General features: G+C 45.6%; 1 protein-coding gene and 13 pseudogenes across 1 annotated transcript in view; all 14 read left to right on the forward strand.

Moving 5' to 3' along the window:
- Nucleotides 1-15,473, forward strand: part of LOC146861630 (uncharacterized) — a 337,542-nt gene that overhangs the window by 130,177 nt on the left and 191,892 nt on the right. The gene's annotated exons all lie outside the window — the stretch shown is intronic.
- LOC146861632 (5S ribosomal RNA) lies at nt 682-800 on the forward strand (annotated as a pseudogene).
- On the forward strand, nt 892-1,009 carry LOC146861633 (5S ribosomal RNA; annotated as a pseudogene).
- LOC146861634 (5S ribosomal RNA) lies at nt 1,125-1,243 on the forward strand (annotated as a pseudogene).
- Nucleotides 1,805-1,923, forward strand: LOC146861635 (5S ribosomal RNA; annotated as a pseudogene).
- LOC146861636 (5S ribosomal RNA) lies at nt 2,477-2,595 on the forward strand (annotated as a pseudogene).
- Nucleotides 3,142-3,259, forward strand: LOC146861637 (5S ribosomal RNA; annotated as a pseudogene).
- LOC146861638 (5S ribosomal RNA) lies at nt 3,826-3,934 on the forward strand (annotated as a pseudogene).
- LOC146861639 (5S ribosomal RNA) lies at nt 4,193-4,308 on the forward strand (annotated as a pseudogene).
- Nucleotides 4,422-4,540, forward strand: LOC146861640 (5S ribosomal RNA; annotated as a pseudogene).
- Nucleotides 4,882-5,000, forward strand: LOC146861641 (5S ribosomal RNA; annotated as a pseudogene).
- Nucleotides 5,340-5,458, forward strand: LOC146861642 (5S ribosomal RNA; annotated as a pseudogene).
- On the forward strand, nt 5,614-5,732 carry LOC146861643 (5S ribosomal RNA; annotated as a pseudogene).
- On the forward strand, nt 6,934-7,052 carry LOC146861644 (5S ribosomal RNA; annotated as a pseudogene).

Here is a 15,473-nt window from a genome sequence, read left to right on the forward strand (position 1 = left end):
CAAGGTCAGTGCTCTTCATGCCTACAGCCATTCCACCCTGAAAGCATCTGATCTCAGAAGTTAAACATGGTCGGGCCTGGTTAGTACCTGAATAAGAAACCGCCAGGGACTTCCCGGTGCTGTAGGTCTTTTGTTTTTCTTTTGTTTTACTTAAGGTGAATGAGCGTGGCTTGTCTCGCTTACTATGGCCAGCACTTAAGTAGAATGAAAACATTTAAGTCAATGCTCTTCATGCCTACAGCCATACCACCCTAAAAGAACCTGATCTTCTCTGATCTCAGAAGTTAAGCAACGTTTGTCCTGGTTAGTACCTGGATGACAGATCGCCTGGGAATACCAGGTGCTGGGGATTTTTTTTTTAGGTGAATGAGGTTGGCTTATTTTGCTTACTATGGCCACACTGAAGTAGAATGAAAAGGCTAAGAGCCCCAAAGTCAGTGCTCTTCCTGACTATGGCCGTACCACCCTGAAAGCACCTGATCTCTTCTCATCTCACAAATTAAGCAGATTGGGGCCTGGTTAGTACCTGTATGGGAGACCTTCTGGGAATACCAGGTGGTGTAGGCTTTTGTTTTGGTTTTGTTTTGCTTTAGGTGAATGAGCGTGGCTTGTTTCACTTACTATGACCAGGACTGAAGTAGAATGAAAAAAGCTATGAGCCCCAACATAAGTTCTCTTCATGCCTACAGCCATACCACCCTGAAAGCACCTGATCTTGTGTGATCTTAAAGGTTAAGCAGGGTTAGGAATGGTTAGTATCTTGATGGGAGACCACTTGGTAATACCAGTTGCTGTAGGCTTTTTTGCTTTAGGTGAATGAGGGTGGCTTACTATGGCCAGCACTGAAGTAGGATGACAAGGGCTAAGAGCCCCAAAGTCAGTGCTCTTTATGCCTACAGCCATACCACCCTGAAAGCACCTGATCTTGTCTGATCTCAGAAGTTAAGGAAGGTTGGGCATGGTTAGTACTGGACGGGAGATCGCTTGGGAATGCTAGGTGCTGTAGGGTTTCTTTTTTTGTTGTTGTTGCTTTAGGTGAATGAGGATGGCTTGTCTTGCTTACTATGGCCAGCACTGAAGTAGAATTAAAAAAAGCTAAGAGCTCCAAAGTGAGTGCTCTTTATGCCTACAGCCATACCACCCTGAAAGCACCTGATCTCAAGTGATCTCAGAAGTTAAGCAGGGTTGGGCCTGGTTAGTACATTGATGAGAGACCACCTGGGAATACCAACTGCTGTAGGCTTTTTTTTGTTTTGCTTTAGGTGAATGAGGATGGCTTGTCTCGCTTACTATGACCAGCACTGAAGTAGATTGAAAAAAGCTAACAACCCCAAAGTCAGCACACTTCATGCCTACAGCCATACCACCCTGAAAGCACCAGATCTCGTCTTATCTCGGAAGTTGGGCAGGGTTGGGCCTTGTTAGTACCTGGATGGGAGACTACATAAGAATACCAGTTGCTGTAGGATTTTAGCTTTTGCTTTAGGCGAATGAGGGTGGCTTGTCTCCCTTACTATGCAAGTACTGAAGTAGAATGAAAAAAGCTAAGAGCCCTAAAGTCAGTACTCTTCATGGCTACAGCCATACCACCCTGAAAGCACCTGATCTCGTGTGATCTCTGAAGTTAAGCAGGGTTGTCCCTGGTTATTACCTGATGGGAGACTGCCTGGAAATACCATGTGCTTTAGGCTTTTGTGTTTGTTTGTTTTACTTTAGGTGAATGAGGGTGGCTTGTCTCGCTTACTATGGCCACCACTGAAGTAGAATGAAAAAAGCTAAGAGCCCTAAAGTCAGTACTCTTCATGGCTACAGCCATACCACCCTGAAAGCACCTGATCTCGTGTGATCTCAGAGGTTAAGCAGGGTTGGACCTGGTTAGTACTTGAATGGGAGACAACCTGGAAATATCAGGTGCTGCGGGCTCTTTTATGTTTCGCTTGTGGTGAATGAGAGTGGCTTTTCTCGCTTCCCGCTGGCCAGCACTATTAGTAGAATGAAAAAAGCTAAGAGCCCTAAAGTTGGTTCTCTTCATGGCTATGGCCTTAGCACCCTGAAAGCTCATGTTCTCATCTGATCTCAGAAGTTAGGCAGGGTTGGGCCTGGTAATTACATGAATCGGAGTCCCCCTGGGAACACCAGGTGGTGTAGACTTTTTGTTGTTGTTGCTTTAGGTGCACGAGGGTGCCCTCTCTTGCTTACAGCACTGAAGTAGAATTAAAAAAACTAAGAGCCCCAAAGTTAGTGCTCTTCATACCTACTGCCTCCCTGAAAACTCCTGTTCTCATCTGATCTCAGAAGTTAGGCAGGGATGGGCCTGGCAATTACCTGGATGAGAGACCCCCTGGGAATACCAGGTGGGGTAGACTTTTTGTTGTTGTTTTGCTTTAGGTGAATGACGGTGGCATGTCTCGCTTACTATAGCCAGCACTAAAGTAGAAGGAAAAAAGCTAACAGCCCCAAAGTCAGTGCTCTTCATGTCTACAGCCATACCACCCTGAAAGCACCTGATCTGGAGTGATTTCAGAAGTTAAGCAGGGTTGGACCTGGTAAGTACCTTGATGAGAGACCACCTGGGAATTCCAGGTGCTGTAGGCTTTTTTTTTTATTTTGCTTTAGGTGAATGAGGATGGCTTGGCTCGCTTATTACGGACAGCACTAAAGCAGAATGAAGAAAGCTAAAAGCCCCAAAGCCAGTGCTCTTCATTGCCTACTACGGCCATACCACCCTGAAACTACCTGATCTCCTCTAATCTCAGAAGTTAAGAAGGGTCAGGCCTGGTTAGTACGTGGATGGGAGACCGCCTGGGCTGTAGGCTTTTTTTTGTTTTGCTTTAGGCGAATGAGGATGGCTTGGCTCGCTTATTACGGACAGCACTAAAGCAGAATGAAGAAAGCTAAAAGCCCCAAAGCCAGTGCTTTTCATTGCCTACTACGGCCATACCACCCTGAAACTACCTGATCTCCTCTGATCTCAGAAGTTAAGGAGGGTCAGGCCAGGATGGTACGTGGATAGGAGCCCGCCTGGTATTAGGCTGTTTGTTGTTTTGCTTTAGGTGGATGAGGGTGGCTTGTCTCGCTTACTATGGCAAGTACCAAAGTAGAATGAAAAAAGCTAAGAGCCCCAAAGTCAGTACTCTTCATGGCTATGTCATACCACTTTGAAAGCACCAGATCTCGTCTGATCTCGGAAGTTAAGCAGGGTCGGACCTGGTTAGTACCTGGATGGGAGACCGCATAAGAATACCAGGTGCTGTAGGGTTGTTGTTTTTTTTTTGTTTTTTTTGCTTTAAGTACAGGACGGTGGCTTGTCTCACTCACTATGGCCAGCCCTGAAGTAGAATGAAAGAAGCTAAGAGCCCCAAAGTCAGTATTCTTCATTCCTGCAGCCATATCACCCTGAAAGCACCTGATCTCAGAAGTTAAGCAGGGTCAGGCCTTTGTTAGTACCTGAATTAGAGATTGCCTAGGAATACCAGGTGTTGTAGGCTTTTTGTCTTATTTTTTTTGCTTTAGGTGAATGAGGGTAGATTGTCTTACTATGGCCAGCACTGAAGTAGAATGAAAAATGCTAACTGCACTAAAGTCAGTGCTCTTCCTACCTAAAAGGCTATACCACCCTGAAAGCACCTGATTTTGTCTGATCTCAGAAGTTAAGCAGGGTTGGGCCTGGTTAGTACCTGGATCGGAGACTGCATTAGAATACCAGGTGATGTAGGCTTTTTGTTTTTTGCTTTAGGTGAATGAGGGTGGATTGTCTTACTTACTATGGCCAGCACTGAAGTAGAATGAAAAAAAGCTAACAGCACTAAAGTCAGTGCTCTTCATACCTATGGTGACACCACCCTGAAAGCACCTGATCTCAGAAGTTAAGCAGGGTCGGGCCTAGTTAGTACCTGTATGGGAGACCGCCTGGGAATACCAGGTGCTGTAGGATTTTTTTTTTTTTTTTTGCTTGAGGTGAATGAGGGTGGCGTGTCTCGCATACTATGGCCAGCACTTAAGTAGAATGAAAAAAGCATGGCCATGGCTGTAGCACCCTGAAAGCTACTTCTTTCATCTGATCTCAGAAGTTAGGCAGGGTTGGGCCTGGTTAGTACCTGGATCGGAGTCTGCCTGCGAATGCCAGGTGCTGTAGGCTTTTATTTTTTTGTTTTGCTTTAGGTAAATAAGGGTGGCGTGTCTCACTTACTATCCCTACTGTCATACCACCCTGAAAGCACCAGATCTCTGTTCTCGGAAGTTAAGCAGGGTTGGGCCTGGTTAGTCCCTGGATGGGAGACATCCTGGAAATACCAGGTGCTGTAGGCTCTTTTTGGTTTTTTTTGTTCCGCTTTAGGTGAATTAGAGTGGCTTGTCTCGCTTACTATGGCCAGCACTAAAGTAGAATGAAAGAAGCTAAGAGCCCTAAAGTTGATCTTCATGGCTATGGTGAAAGCACCCTGAAACCTCCTGTTCCCATCTGATCTCAGAAGTTAGGCAGGGTGGGGCCTGGTAAGTACCTGGATGGGAGTCCCCCTGGGAATACCAGGTGGTGCAGACTTTTTTGTTGTTGTTGCTTTAGGTGAATGAGGGTGGCTTGTATTGCGTACTATGTCCAGCACTGAAGTAGATTGAAAAAGGCTGAGAACTCCAAAGTCAGCGCTCTTCAAGCCTACAGCATTAAAACCCTGAAAGCACCTGATCTGGTCAGATCTCAGAATTTACACAGGGTCAGGCCTGGTTAGTACCAGGATGGGAGAATGCCTAAGAATACCAGGTGTTGTAGGCTTTTTTGTGTGTTTGTTTTGCTTTAGGTGAAAAGGGGTGGCTTGTCTCGCTTACTATGGGCAGCACTGAACTAGAATAAAATAAGCTAAGAGTCTCAAAGTCAGTGCTCTTTATACCTACAGCCATACAACCCTGAAAGCGCCTGATCTTGTCTGAACTCAGAAGTTAAGCAGGGTTGGGCCTTGTTAGTACCTGGATGCAAGACTGCCTGGGAATACCAGGTGGTGTAGGTTTTTTGTTTTGCTTTAGGTGAATGATGGTGGCGTGTCTTGCTTACTATGGCCAGCACTGAAGTAGAAGGAAAAAGCTAAGAGCCCTAAAGTCAGTGTTTTTCATACCTATGGCCATACCACCCTGAAAGCCCCTGATATAACCTGAGCTCAGTCAGAAGTTGGGCAGGGTTTGGCCTTGTTAGTACCCGAATGGGAAACTTCCTGTAAATACGTGGTGCAGTAGGCTTTTTTTTTTTTTTTTGTAGCTGTGCTTTACGTGACTTAGGGTGTTTCAATTACTATGGGTAGCACTGAAGTAGAATGAAAAAAGCTAAGAGCCCAAAGGTCAGTGCTCTTCATGCCTATGACCATACCACCCTGAAATCACCTGATCTCGTCTGATCTCAGAAGTTAAGCAGGGTCGGGCCTGGTTATTACCTGGATTGGAGACAGACAGGGAATACCAGGCCTTGTTAGTATCTGTATGGGAGATCACCTGAAATACCAGGTGCAGTAGGCTTTTTTTCTTTTTTTTTCTTGCTGTGCTTTACGTGACTTAGGGTGTTTCAATTACTATGGGTAGCACTGAAGTAGAATGAAAAAAGCTGAGAGCCCAAAGGTCAGTGCTCTTCATGCCTATGACCATACCACCCTGAAATCACCTGATCTCGTCTGATCTCAGAAGTTAAGCAGGGTCGGGCCTGGTTATTACCTGGATTGGAGACAGACAGGGAATACCAGGCCTTGTTAGTATCTGTATGGGAGATCACCTGGAATATTATGGCCGTCACTGAAGTAGAATGAAAGAAGCTAATAGCTCCAAAGTGGGTGCTCTTTAGGCCTACAGCCATACCACCTGAAAGTAACTTATCATGTGTGATCTCAGAAGTTAAGCAGGGTTAGGCCTGGTTAGTACATGCATGGGAGGCTTCCTGGGGATACCAGTTGATGTAGCCTCTTTTTTTTTTTTTTTAGGTGAAGGGACATGACTTGTCTCGCTTAGTATGGTGAGCACTGAAGTAGAATGAAAAAAGCCAAGAACCCCAAAGGCAGTGCACTTTATGTCTATGACCATTCCACCCTGACAACACATTCTCTTGTCTGATCTCAGAAGTTAAGCAGGGTCAGGCCTGGTTAGTACCTGGATGGGAGAACGTCTAAGAATACCAGGTGCTGTAGGCTTTTTTTGTGTTTGTTTTGCTTTAGGTGAAAAAGGGTGGCTTGTCTCGCTTACTATGAGCAGCACTGAACTAGAATGAAAAATAATACCAGGTGCTGTAGGCTTTTATTGTGTCTGTTTGGCTTTAGGTGAAAAAGGGTGGCTTGTCTTGCTTACTATGAGCAGCACTGAACTAGAATGAAAAATAATACCAGGTGCTGTAGGCTTTTTTTTTGTTTTGCTTTAGGTAAATGAGGATGGCTTGTCTCTCTTGCTATAGCCAGCACTATAAAATAATTTAAAAAGCTAAGGGACCAAAAGTGAGTCCTCTTTATGCCTACAGCCATACCACCCTGAAAGCACCTGATCTCACAAGATAAGCACGGTTGGGCCTATTAGTACCTTGATGGGAGACCACCTGGCGAATACCAGGTGCTGTAGACTTTTTTTTCTGTGTTTTTTTGGCTTTAGGTGAATGAGGGAGGATTGTCTCACTTTCTATGCCCAGCTCTGAAGTAGTATGAAAAAAGCTAAGAGCCCCAAATTCAGTGCTCTTCATGTCTATGACCATACCACCCTGACAACACATGCTCTCGTCTGATCTCAGAAGTTTTTAAGCAGGATCAGGCCTGGTTATTACATGGATAGGAGACATCCTGGGAATACCAGGTGCTATTGGCTCATTTTTGTTTTGTTTTTTGTTTTAGGAGAATGAGGGTGGCTTGTCTTGCTTACTATTGCCAGCACTGAAGTAGAATATAAAAAGCTAAGAGCTCCAAAGTGAGTGCTCTTTATGTCAACAGCCATACCACCCTGAAAGCACCTGATCTCGAGTGATCTCTGAGTTTAAGCAGGGACTGGCCTGGGTAGTACCTGGATGGGAGACCGCCTGGGAATACCAGGAGTTGTAGGATTTTTTTTTTGCTTTACGTGAATTAAGGTGGCTTGTCTGGCAAACTATGAAAAAAGCAAAAGGCCCTGTTAGATTTGGGGGTCTCTAGTTGGCAGAGGTAGGTACCTATGACGAAATAGGGACCCTTGCGTCTAGTCAGGGTAAGGGGGTACACTCCTAAAATAACCCCTGCTCTCAACCCCTTGGTAGCTTGGCACGAGCAGACAGGCTTATCTCAGAGGCAGTGTGTAAAGCATTTGTGAACACATACAGTAATCCAGTGACAACACTACAGATGGACTCCACACCAGTTGTATATTAAAAATAAGTATCTTTTATATAGACTTAACACAAGACCACAAACAACAAAAATCCCCAATACTGTACTTTAAAATTGGTAGAAAATAGCTTAGTTCCCTTAAGATATAAAATGCGAATCTTTGAGTTCAATGTACCTTAGGATGCGTAATGGTTTACAACGAAAGGGGTGCAGGGAAGGTGATGCGTTGGTTCCTTACATGCAAGAACGGTGATGCGTCGGTTCCCTACTGATGCGTAGGGGATGCGTCGGTTCTTCTCGGCGTGGGGAGGTGATGCGTTGGTTTCTTACTGCGCTTCCGTGGCGATGCGACCAACAACGCCGTGATGTGATGAAGATCCGGTGCAATGCTACAAAGATGGCGTCTTCTTCTTGATGTAAAAAATAATACTCCCTCTTAACCTATGTAACAATTTCCTATATATGAGCTAGCACACAAGAAACACCAAATTGTATTCTTTATATTTGTATCTATCGTATTTTTATATTTTCATTTTTTTCTTTATAAAAATATAATAGAGTTTTGAACAAATAAATCAATTTTTCATAAATAACATCATCACTATACTTTACACATTATTCATGTCAGTTCATTAATACAAAGGTATTATTCCAATTCATGACAAAAAACCAAACAAAGCCCAGGGAAAAGAACACTGCACATACAAACTCTTCATTCATACAAACACATACCAGACATTCCTTGCACATATATCTCAGTAGTTTTCCCACTTAGCACATAATGAGTGATAAGGTAATCCTGATGGCCCCAAGAGAGAGCTGCTACAAAGATTTGTAGGATCTACAGGGCGATTTGGTCAACGCGTTTCGGTGGTAAAAAGAAACGTGAAAACCACCTTCTTCAGGACCAGCTACTTCTCTTAGCGCAAGTTCTCAAAACCTGGGGTATCCTAAAAAAACTAATTTTTACATACATATGAAAAATTAGTCACTAGCCTCTATACATTATTATTAGCAATACTGTGTGCTATAACAAAAGACACCGGTTGGGCCAATTTATACAACTGAGCAACAAAGTAAGAAAGAAAAAGAGAAAGAATTCATCTTCTTGATGTGACACGAGGCGTGCACGCCCAACGGCCGTGCGGCGACTCAACGATTCTTCTGAGCCGCGACAGGCTCTGCAACACGCTTCCCAGTGTTGCGATGGCATCTGATGCGACGGCGACACTCTTCTCCGGCGATGCGAGGCGCTTCCGCCATGATGTGACAGCTGCACCGGGGGCGACACGCTTCTCCGTTGATGCAGCGGCGTCTGATGCGACGTTGATCATCTTCTCCAGCGATGCGACGCCACCGGCTGCGGCGGTGACACGCTTCTTCTTCGTGACTCGCGCTTCCAGCTCCTTGCGACACGCACTCCCTCAGAAAGCCCAGCACAGCAGCAGGCACTTCCACAAGACTCTTGGGGAGCTGGTTTGTGAAGTCTGTTGTCCCTGAGACTTCAGCAGGAGGCAAGCTCTATCTCAAGTCCTTGGAGATCTTTCACAAGTTGATGAAAGTACACACAAAGTTCCTCTCTCCTTTCTTTGGCAGTCAGGCAACCACTGCAGGCCAATCCCCCAAACAGCACTCAGCTTAGGGATAGTCTTTTCCTCAGTTGCTCTGGTTCCCCTCCTCAGCAAAGGTTTCTTCTTGTTTCCCAAAAGTGATCTAAAGTTCTGAGGTCTTGGTCCCCCTTTTATACACAGTTTCTCTTTGTTCTCTGAAGGCAGAGAGGCTTTTGCCTAGTCCAAACCAGTTCTGGTCAGTCCTGGAGCACTTTGTTGACAAGACCCCTTCTTTCCTTTCACATTGCCAGGGACATCAGACTCACCACAGAGGTGGAGCCAGCATTGTGGAGGGAAGGCACAGCCCTATTCAGGTCCCAGGTGCAACTCCTCCCACCCATCTGCATGCAGATCTCTCTATTCAACCCTGTGCTGACTCACCCTGTCTCCTGGAATCCCCCAGCCCCTGCCACTCAAACTCAAGACAAGGAATACACAACCTAGCAGAGGCAGGCTTGGATGGTTAGACAAGAAAATACCTACTTTCTAAAAGTGGTATTTTCAAACACAGAATGTTAAAACCAACTTCACAAAAATATGCATTTTATCATTCTGAGTTCAGGCATACTAAACTCGCATTTCTAACTAGTTCCCTGAGTCAGTTAAGAAGGGAGCCTCATTTCTTGTTTGACTCTTTGTGTACCCTTACCTGGGAACTTTGGCTGGAGTGGCCGGGCTGTTGGGTGCTCGTGGTCTGCCCTGCCGCTCCCTCCCGCCGCCGCTGCTGTGGTTGCTGATCGCGGCGGTCGCCGAGCGGAGGTCTCTGCCTACATTCCCCAGAATTCCCGGCTGTGGTCCCGCCCCTACACATACCCACTTCCGTGCCCGGAGGCGCCAAATACGGACAAGCTCCCTCCGCGTCCGGGACGCGCGCGGGCGGCGCCGGGCTAAGCCCGGGCAAAGGGTGGGCCCTCTTAGGCCCTCAGAGGCCGAAAGAGGCTTGGCTGGGACTATCCCCCTTTGATTTGTGGCCATTTATCGGCCATTCGATTTTCAAGGTGTGGTACTTTAAAATTTGGGACTGCGTAGGAGGCATGGCCCTACCCTGCCTATTCCGGTATCAGCCAATGCAGTATGTACAAGTGTTCTGCATAACGTTTCATCGATAAATTCACTTTGTATACAATATTACACATTGACTTCGTGGGTTCCATTTTGGAGCGGTAGCCATCTTATGGTTGCCCTCACATAGGCTGCACATTAAGGACGTGCACAGGCCTTCAGAACACATGTGCCTTCTATTTGACTTCTCTGTGACCTGTGCAATTTGGCTCCACCGCCCCAGGCCAGTCCGGTCTCACGAGCTCCCCGTCCTACGGCCACCTGTGATTAGCATCAGGGTTTGACACACCATAAAGCCTTTTCATCCCACACAAGCCTCCGGCTAATCTCTTTCACACCTCACTCTTCCTGCTTTATGGCTTGTTTTACAAACAGGAGGTGCCCGTGTTTATTGGGGTCTGCTGATATCTGAGGAGGGATCTGAGCCTCGCTGGGTAAATAATTGTGGGCTGGCTGAACTGGAATGTGGGATGGTCATCATGACTCTGCCTTTTCGTTTGTAATGAATACACATGAATGACCATATCGTAAAACGAGGAATGTGTGCCTGAAGCATGATATTTTGTATATAAGGAGAAGGCTGTTTCTGTAAGTTTGAGCAGTCTCCTGAGAACATACCAGTGTGTACTTCTAGGATTGCTGTTACTGGCTGCAGTCAATAATAAAATGATCTTTGACGCCACCGCAAGACTCTGTGTTTCTGTGGTCCAAGACAGGAAGAACTCGAAATCATAGGGTGCTACCCCTGGCACCGCTGGGGTCCTAAATTCCTCAGTACTTCAGTTGGCGCCCAATGTGGGGCGATTTCAGCGGTACTGGTCCAAGCCAGAGGTTCGTGAGGAGCTTCGTGTGGAAATTCTGGAGGAAGGCCGCCACTTCATCGACCCCTGCATGTCGACGTGGTCCGAAAGTCTTTGCTGCGAGGTTCCCCGCTTGCTGACGGCTACGAAGGACTGCTGCCCTGACTATCGCCCTGTTTTGGACCCTTGATAATTTGGTAGAGCGAAACGATTAACCGAGTCTTCTGGTGACGTCATCGATACCTCAGTTGAGTATAAGTGGAGCGTCTCCTAATTCTTAGTTGGTTCTTAGTTTTGGTATCCCTTCGGGATCGCTTTGATTTGGAGCTTGCAAGCGCCAAAGCCGAAGGACTCGTGTATTCATGAGACTATCGCGTTTTGATAATCCTTTGAAGTTTGAAACTAGACTAGTGAGCAAAGATGCCTGGTTCTAGTATATTTGGAAACTTGTTTTGTTTGGGTTGTAAAAGGGATTCCCAATTGGAGGATTCGTGTCCGGTTCCTCCAATTGGAACTCCAACTTATGAGCTTTATGTAAAACATGGCGTGGGCCCCATTGCATATAATGAAGTATGGATCCGATACACCAGAAAGGACGGTGTTTTAAAATGGCCCCAAAATGGTAGTTTCGATACAGATATCTTAGACAATTTGGAAGTTAAATTATTTAAAAAGAAAGCCCGGCCGGCGATGTTTGATTCTTTCCGCCTATGGCGAAAGGAAGCCAAACAGAAGGAAATTAAGCTAGCAAAAAGAAATAAGAGAGAAAAAGGTATGTCAATGATGCAAGCAGCTGTATAATTTAAAGATAATGAGGAGGAACAAATGAATGAGCAGTTACATAGACAGCGTAAACTAGGGATCGATAAATGTTACCCAGTTTTGTCACCCCTTCCACAAGATGAGTCAAAAGAGAAAGATTCCCTAATGTCCCATTTGCTAAGTTCGCCACCCCCGTATGCGCAAAATACCACAGCGCCTACACAGTTCGTAAATGTGCAGCCTCCAGTTAATGTGCCGCAAGCTTTCCTGCAGCCGCCAGCTCCTCCTCAGCCGGCGCCTGCTCTTGTGGTGCAGCCCCCTCAAGGGCCGCCGACTTTGCTGCCTGCATCCCCTTTGCCTTCTGCGACTTTGCCTGCCCCACCAACTGCCTCCCTTGGCGCTCTCCCCGATACTGTCCTTGCATCTGCATCTACACCTACTGTGCTTCCCTCTGTTTTCTCCCCTGTTCTTATGTCAGATTCTCTTTCTGCACGACAACGCATAACTAGTGCGGTTACTAGTTTTGTGTCGCATCTCCTTGGGTTATCTAGTGTGATCCCTGGCTCACAACGAAAGCAGTTGCGTAGTCAGTTGCCTGGTTCTGAAGAGAGAGAAGTATTAGACAGCATGGCACGTAGATGGATTGTTTATCCTTCTAGATATGATGTAGAATCTGTTGTTAATGTTTTTCATCAGTGGGAAGCGCCACAACAGCGGTACGTTTTTGAGAAAATGTGTGAAATCCTATGTGAATAGTTGGAAGAGAATGATTTAGACTCCAGTCCGCAGGAGTTGTGTCAAGTACGATTTGAATTTGGAAAAGGTACGATTGTGGGTTCTGATGTTGGGAAAGCAGTTGCGACACTGCTGTCTTTCAGGAATGGGGATTGTCAGCAATCATTGTTTGGACAGGAATTCCCTGAAGGGAAACGGGTAAAAGTGCGACAATATCCAATGCGTGAGGTTCCTCCAGTTTGGAGACCTGGTGATGCGAATGCTGTTCCACCTGTTCTACCACATTTCCAGCGTGTTTGGGTACATGTCCCTTGGAAACGATCTGAAGTAATAGCGCTTAAACAGACATTGCCTGATCCCCGTAAAAACCCTGCAGGATATTATAAGGAGTTGTCACAGACGGCAGGATCATGTGTCATGAATCTAGCTGACATAGACATGTTGTTTGAAAACGTTGTTCCACAGCCTTTATGGGGTTCAATTCGTAATGTAGATCACGGCGCAGAACTAGGTGACACATGGGCTAATATCATTGCTGCAGACACTAGACAAGTTGGTGGTGCGAAACCTGAGCCCCTAGTAGCAGAACTCCCTGGTAGAATTATCACCTACATGAAAACTTTAATGCCCGCGATGCGTGTGAATTGGGATAAATTGTCTGCGTGTAAGCAAAAGAAAGATGAAACAGTGTCTGATTTCTTTACAAGGTTTGAAGAAACATTTATTGACCACAGTGGTCAAGATATGAGTACTGAAGGTGGCCAACGGTTATTTGTTGATAAATTTGTGCATAATTTGCTTCCCGAGTTGTGTAAGAAGTTAAAAGATTCAGAGAGTTCTTGGGCTGTTTCCTCATCAGCGCAAATACTGGCTACTGCACAGTATTACGAAAATAGAGATAAGGATGAGAAAGATAAAGCAGACAAGAAAACGAAGGAATTAAAAACGAAGGTTCTTTTACAGCAAGCTTACCCGCCACGTGGTGGCCAGAGTAATTATCAGCAACCGCCACAGTTTCAGAGAAACGTGCAAAGGTACGATTATTCTCAACCACGTGTTCCTATAGGCCCTAATCAATGTTCATATTGCAAAGAAGAGGGTCATTTCAAGTATAGTTGTCCTATTCTGTTACAGCGCGCTAATGGCGCTTTTAGCACCAGAGGTAGAGGTGGTCGACAAGCTCCTAGGGGTAGGGGGCGCGGGAGTGGTCCCCAGAACGCGCGTCCTCTTCCATCTCAAAATACGATTAATAGTTTTGATCAGCAAGGCAATGCAACTGGTAGGACAGCTCAGTACTTTAACAATGACTATTATGCAGAGGATGAAAATGTAGAAAGTAATGATTACTAGGATAGCCGTAGACAAAGAGAGGGAGTTGTTTCAGTGCCAGTGGATCAGAGTGGACCATATGTCAAGGTGACTACAGCGGGTGTGACAGAACCTTTTCTGTTGGATACTGGTGCTGCAAAAAGTTCAATTATGCATTCAAAACTCCCTGGCACACCTTTGTCTGGCGACACGAATGTTTCAGTAGGTTTTTCTGGCGCCCCGGTTAGGAACCCAATCTCTAGTCCTATGCCCCTTTCTGTTGGACCTTATGAACTGAAAGCACCCCTTATCCTAACGACAGGTTGTGGTGAGAACCTGTTAGGATTAGATTTGTTAAAGAGATTACATGCAACATTATATTGTTCCCCCTCAGGAGTACAATTTACACTTGGTAGGGAAGTGGTTTCTCCAATGTATTTATCAAGGAATGAACTGCCAGCTGAATTGTCATCTCTTCCAGATGCTCTTTGGGCTTTTGGTCTTAATGATGTGGGCCTTTTGGAAATACCGCCATACGTGGTAACTTTGAAAGCCAATGTTAAATTGCCACGCATTCCCCAGTACAAGATCTCTAATGAGGGCGAAAAAGCGTTGCTAGCGATTATCCATGATCTGATTGAAAAGGATGTAATTGAAGAGACAAGAGGTAACGTTTGCAATAGCCCTGTTTTGCCTGTTTTAAAACGTACTGACCCCTCACAGCCACCTGTTTACAGATTTGTGATCGATCTTAGAGCGGTAAATAAGATTGTTGTGCCACAGTTTCCAGTTGTCCCTGATATAACTGCTTTGTTAACTATGATTCCAGCATCCGCTGCTTGGTTCTCAGTGATTGATTTAAAGAATGCTTTCTTTAGCATCCCAATTGCAGAGGAAAGCAGGGACATTTTTGGCTTCAGTTTAGGAGGTCGTAGCTTCCGTTTTAAACGCGCTCCTCAGGGCTACTGTGAAAGCCCATCAATATACAGCCAAGCTTTAAAAGCACAGCTTGATGCAATTGTTTTACCTAGTGGCGCCACCCTTATCCAGTATGTTGACGATTTACTAATCGCTGCGGATACTGAGGAGATTTGTAAAGAAGCTACGGTGTCATTGTTGCGTCATTTGTCTGCCTTCCATCACAAAGTGTCTCTCTCAAAACTGCAATATTGTCAACAAGAAGTGACCTACCTAGGTCATCTCTTTTCGAAGGAGGGAAGGAAACTGACCCCAGAAAGAATTCAGGCCATTGCAAAATTGAGCGTGCCAAGAAAACAGAGAGAAGTGCGTGCTTTCTTAGGTATTACTTCCTACTGTAGGCAGTGGATCCCGAGTTTTTCTTTGCTGGCAAAACCTTTAATAGCATTGACATGTAAAGATACACCGAATCTCGTCCCATGGTCTGAAGAATGTCAGAAAAGTTTTTCTGAATTGCGTGAGGCATTATGTTCAGCTCCTGTGTTGGGCACTCCCGACTACAGCAAGCCTTTTACATTGTATGTTCACGAGAAAGAAGGTTGTGCATTGTCAGTGTTGACACAGTCTTTTGGAGACAAACAGCGCCCATGCGCGTATTTTTCATCGACTTTGGATCCGGTAGCCAAAGCATTGCCAAGTTGTCTGAGAGCCACAGCGGCAGCAGCTGTCTCTATTCGACAGTCTGCTGGGTTAGTAATGAATAACACGTTAATTGTGATGGTTCCACACGCAGTGGACACGTTGTTGAAAAGGACCAAGACACAGCACTTAACTAGTGCTCGATTGTCAGGTTATGAGTTGACACTATTAGCGAGTCATGTACACATAAAAAGATGCAACACATTGAATCCAGCTACTTTATTGCCGATTGCAGCAGACACAGATGAGAAGAGGAAACAAAAGGGAGA

The sequence above is a fragment of the Triturus cristatus genome, chromosome 3_1 (assembly GCF_964204655.1).
Source record: "Triturus cristatus chromosome 3_1, aTriCri1.1, whole genome shotgun sequence".
In the NCBI taxonomy this organism is placed as follows: domain Eukaryota; kingdom Metazoa; phylum Chordata; class Amphibia; order Caudata; family Salamandridae; genus Triturus; species Triturus cristatus.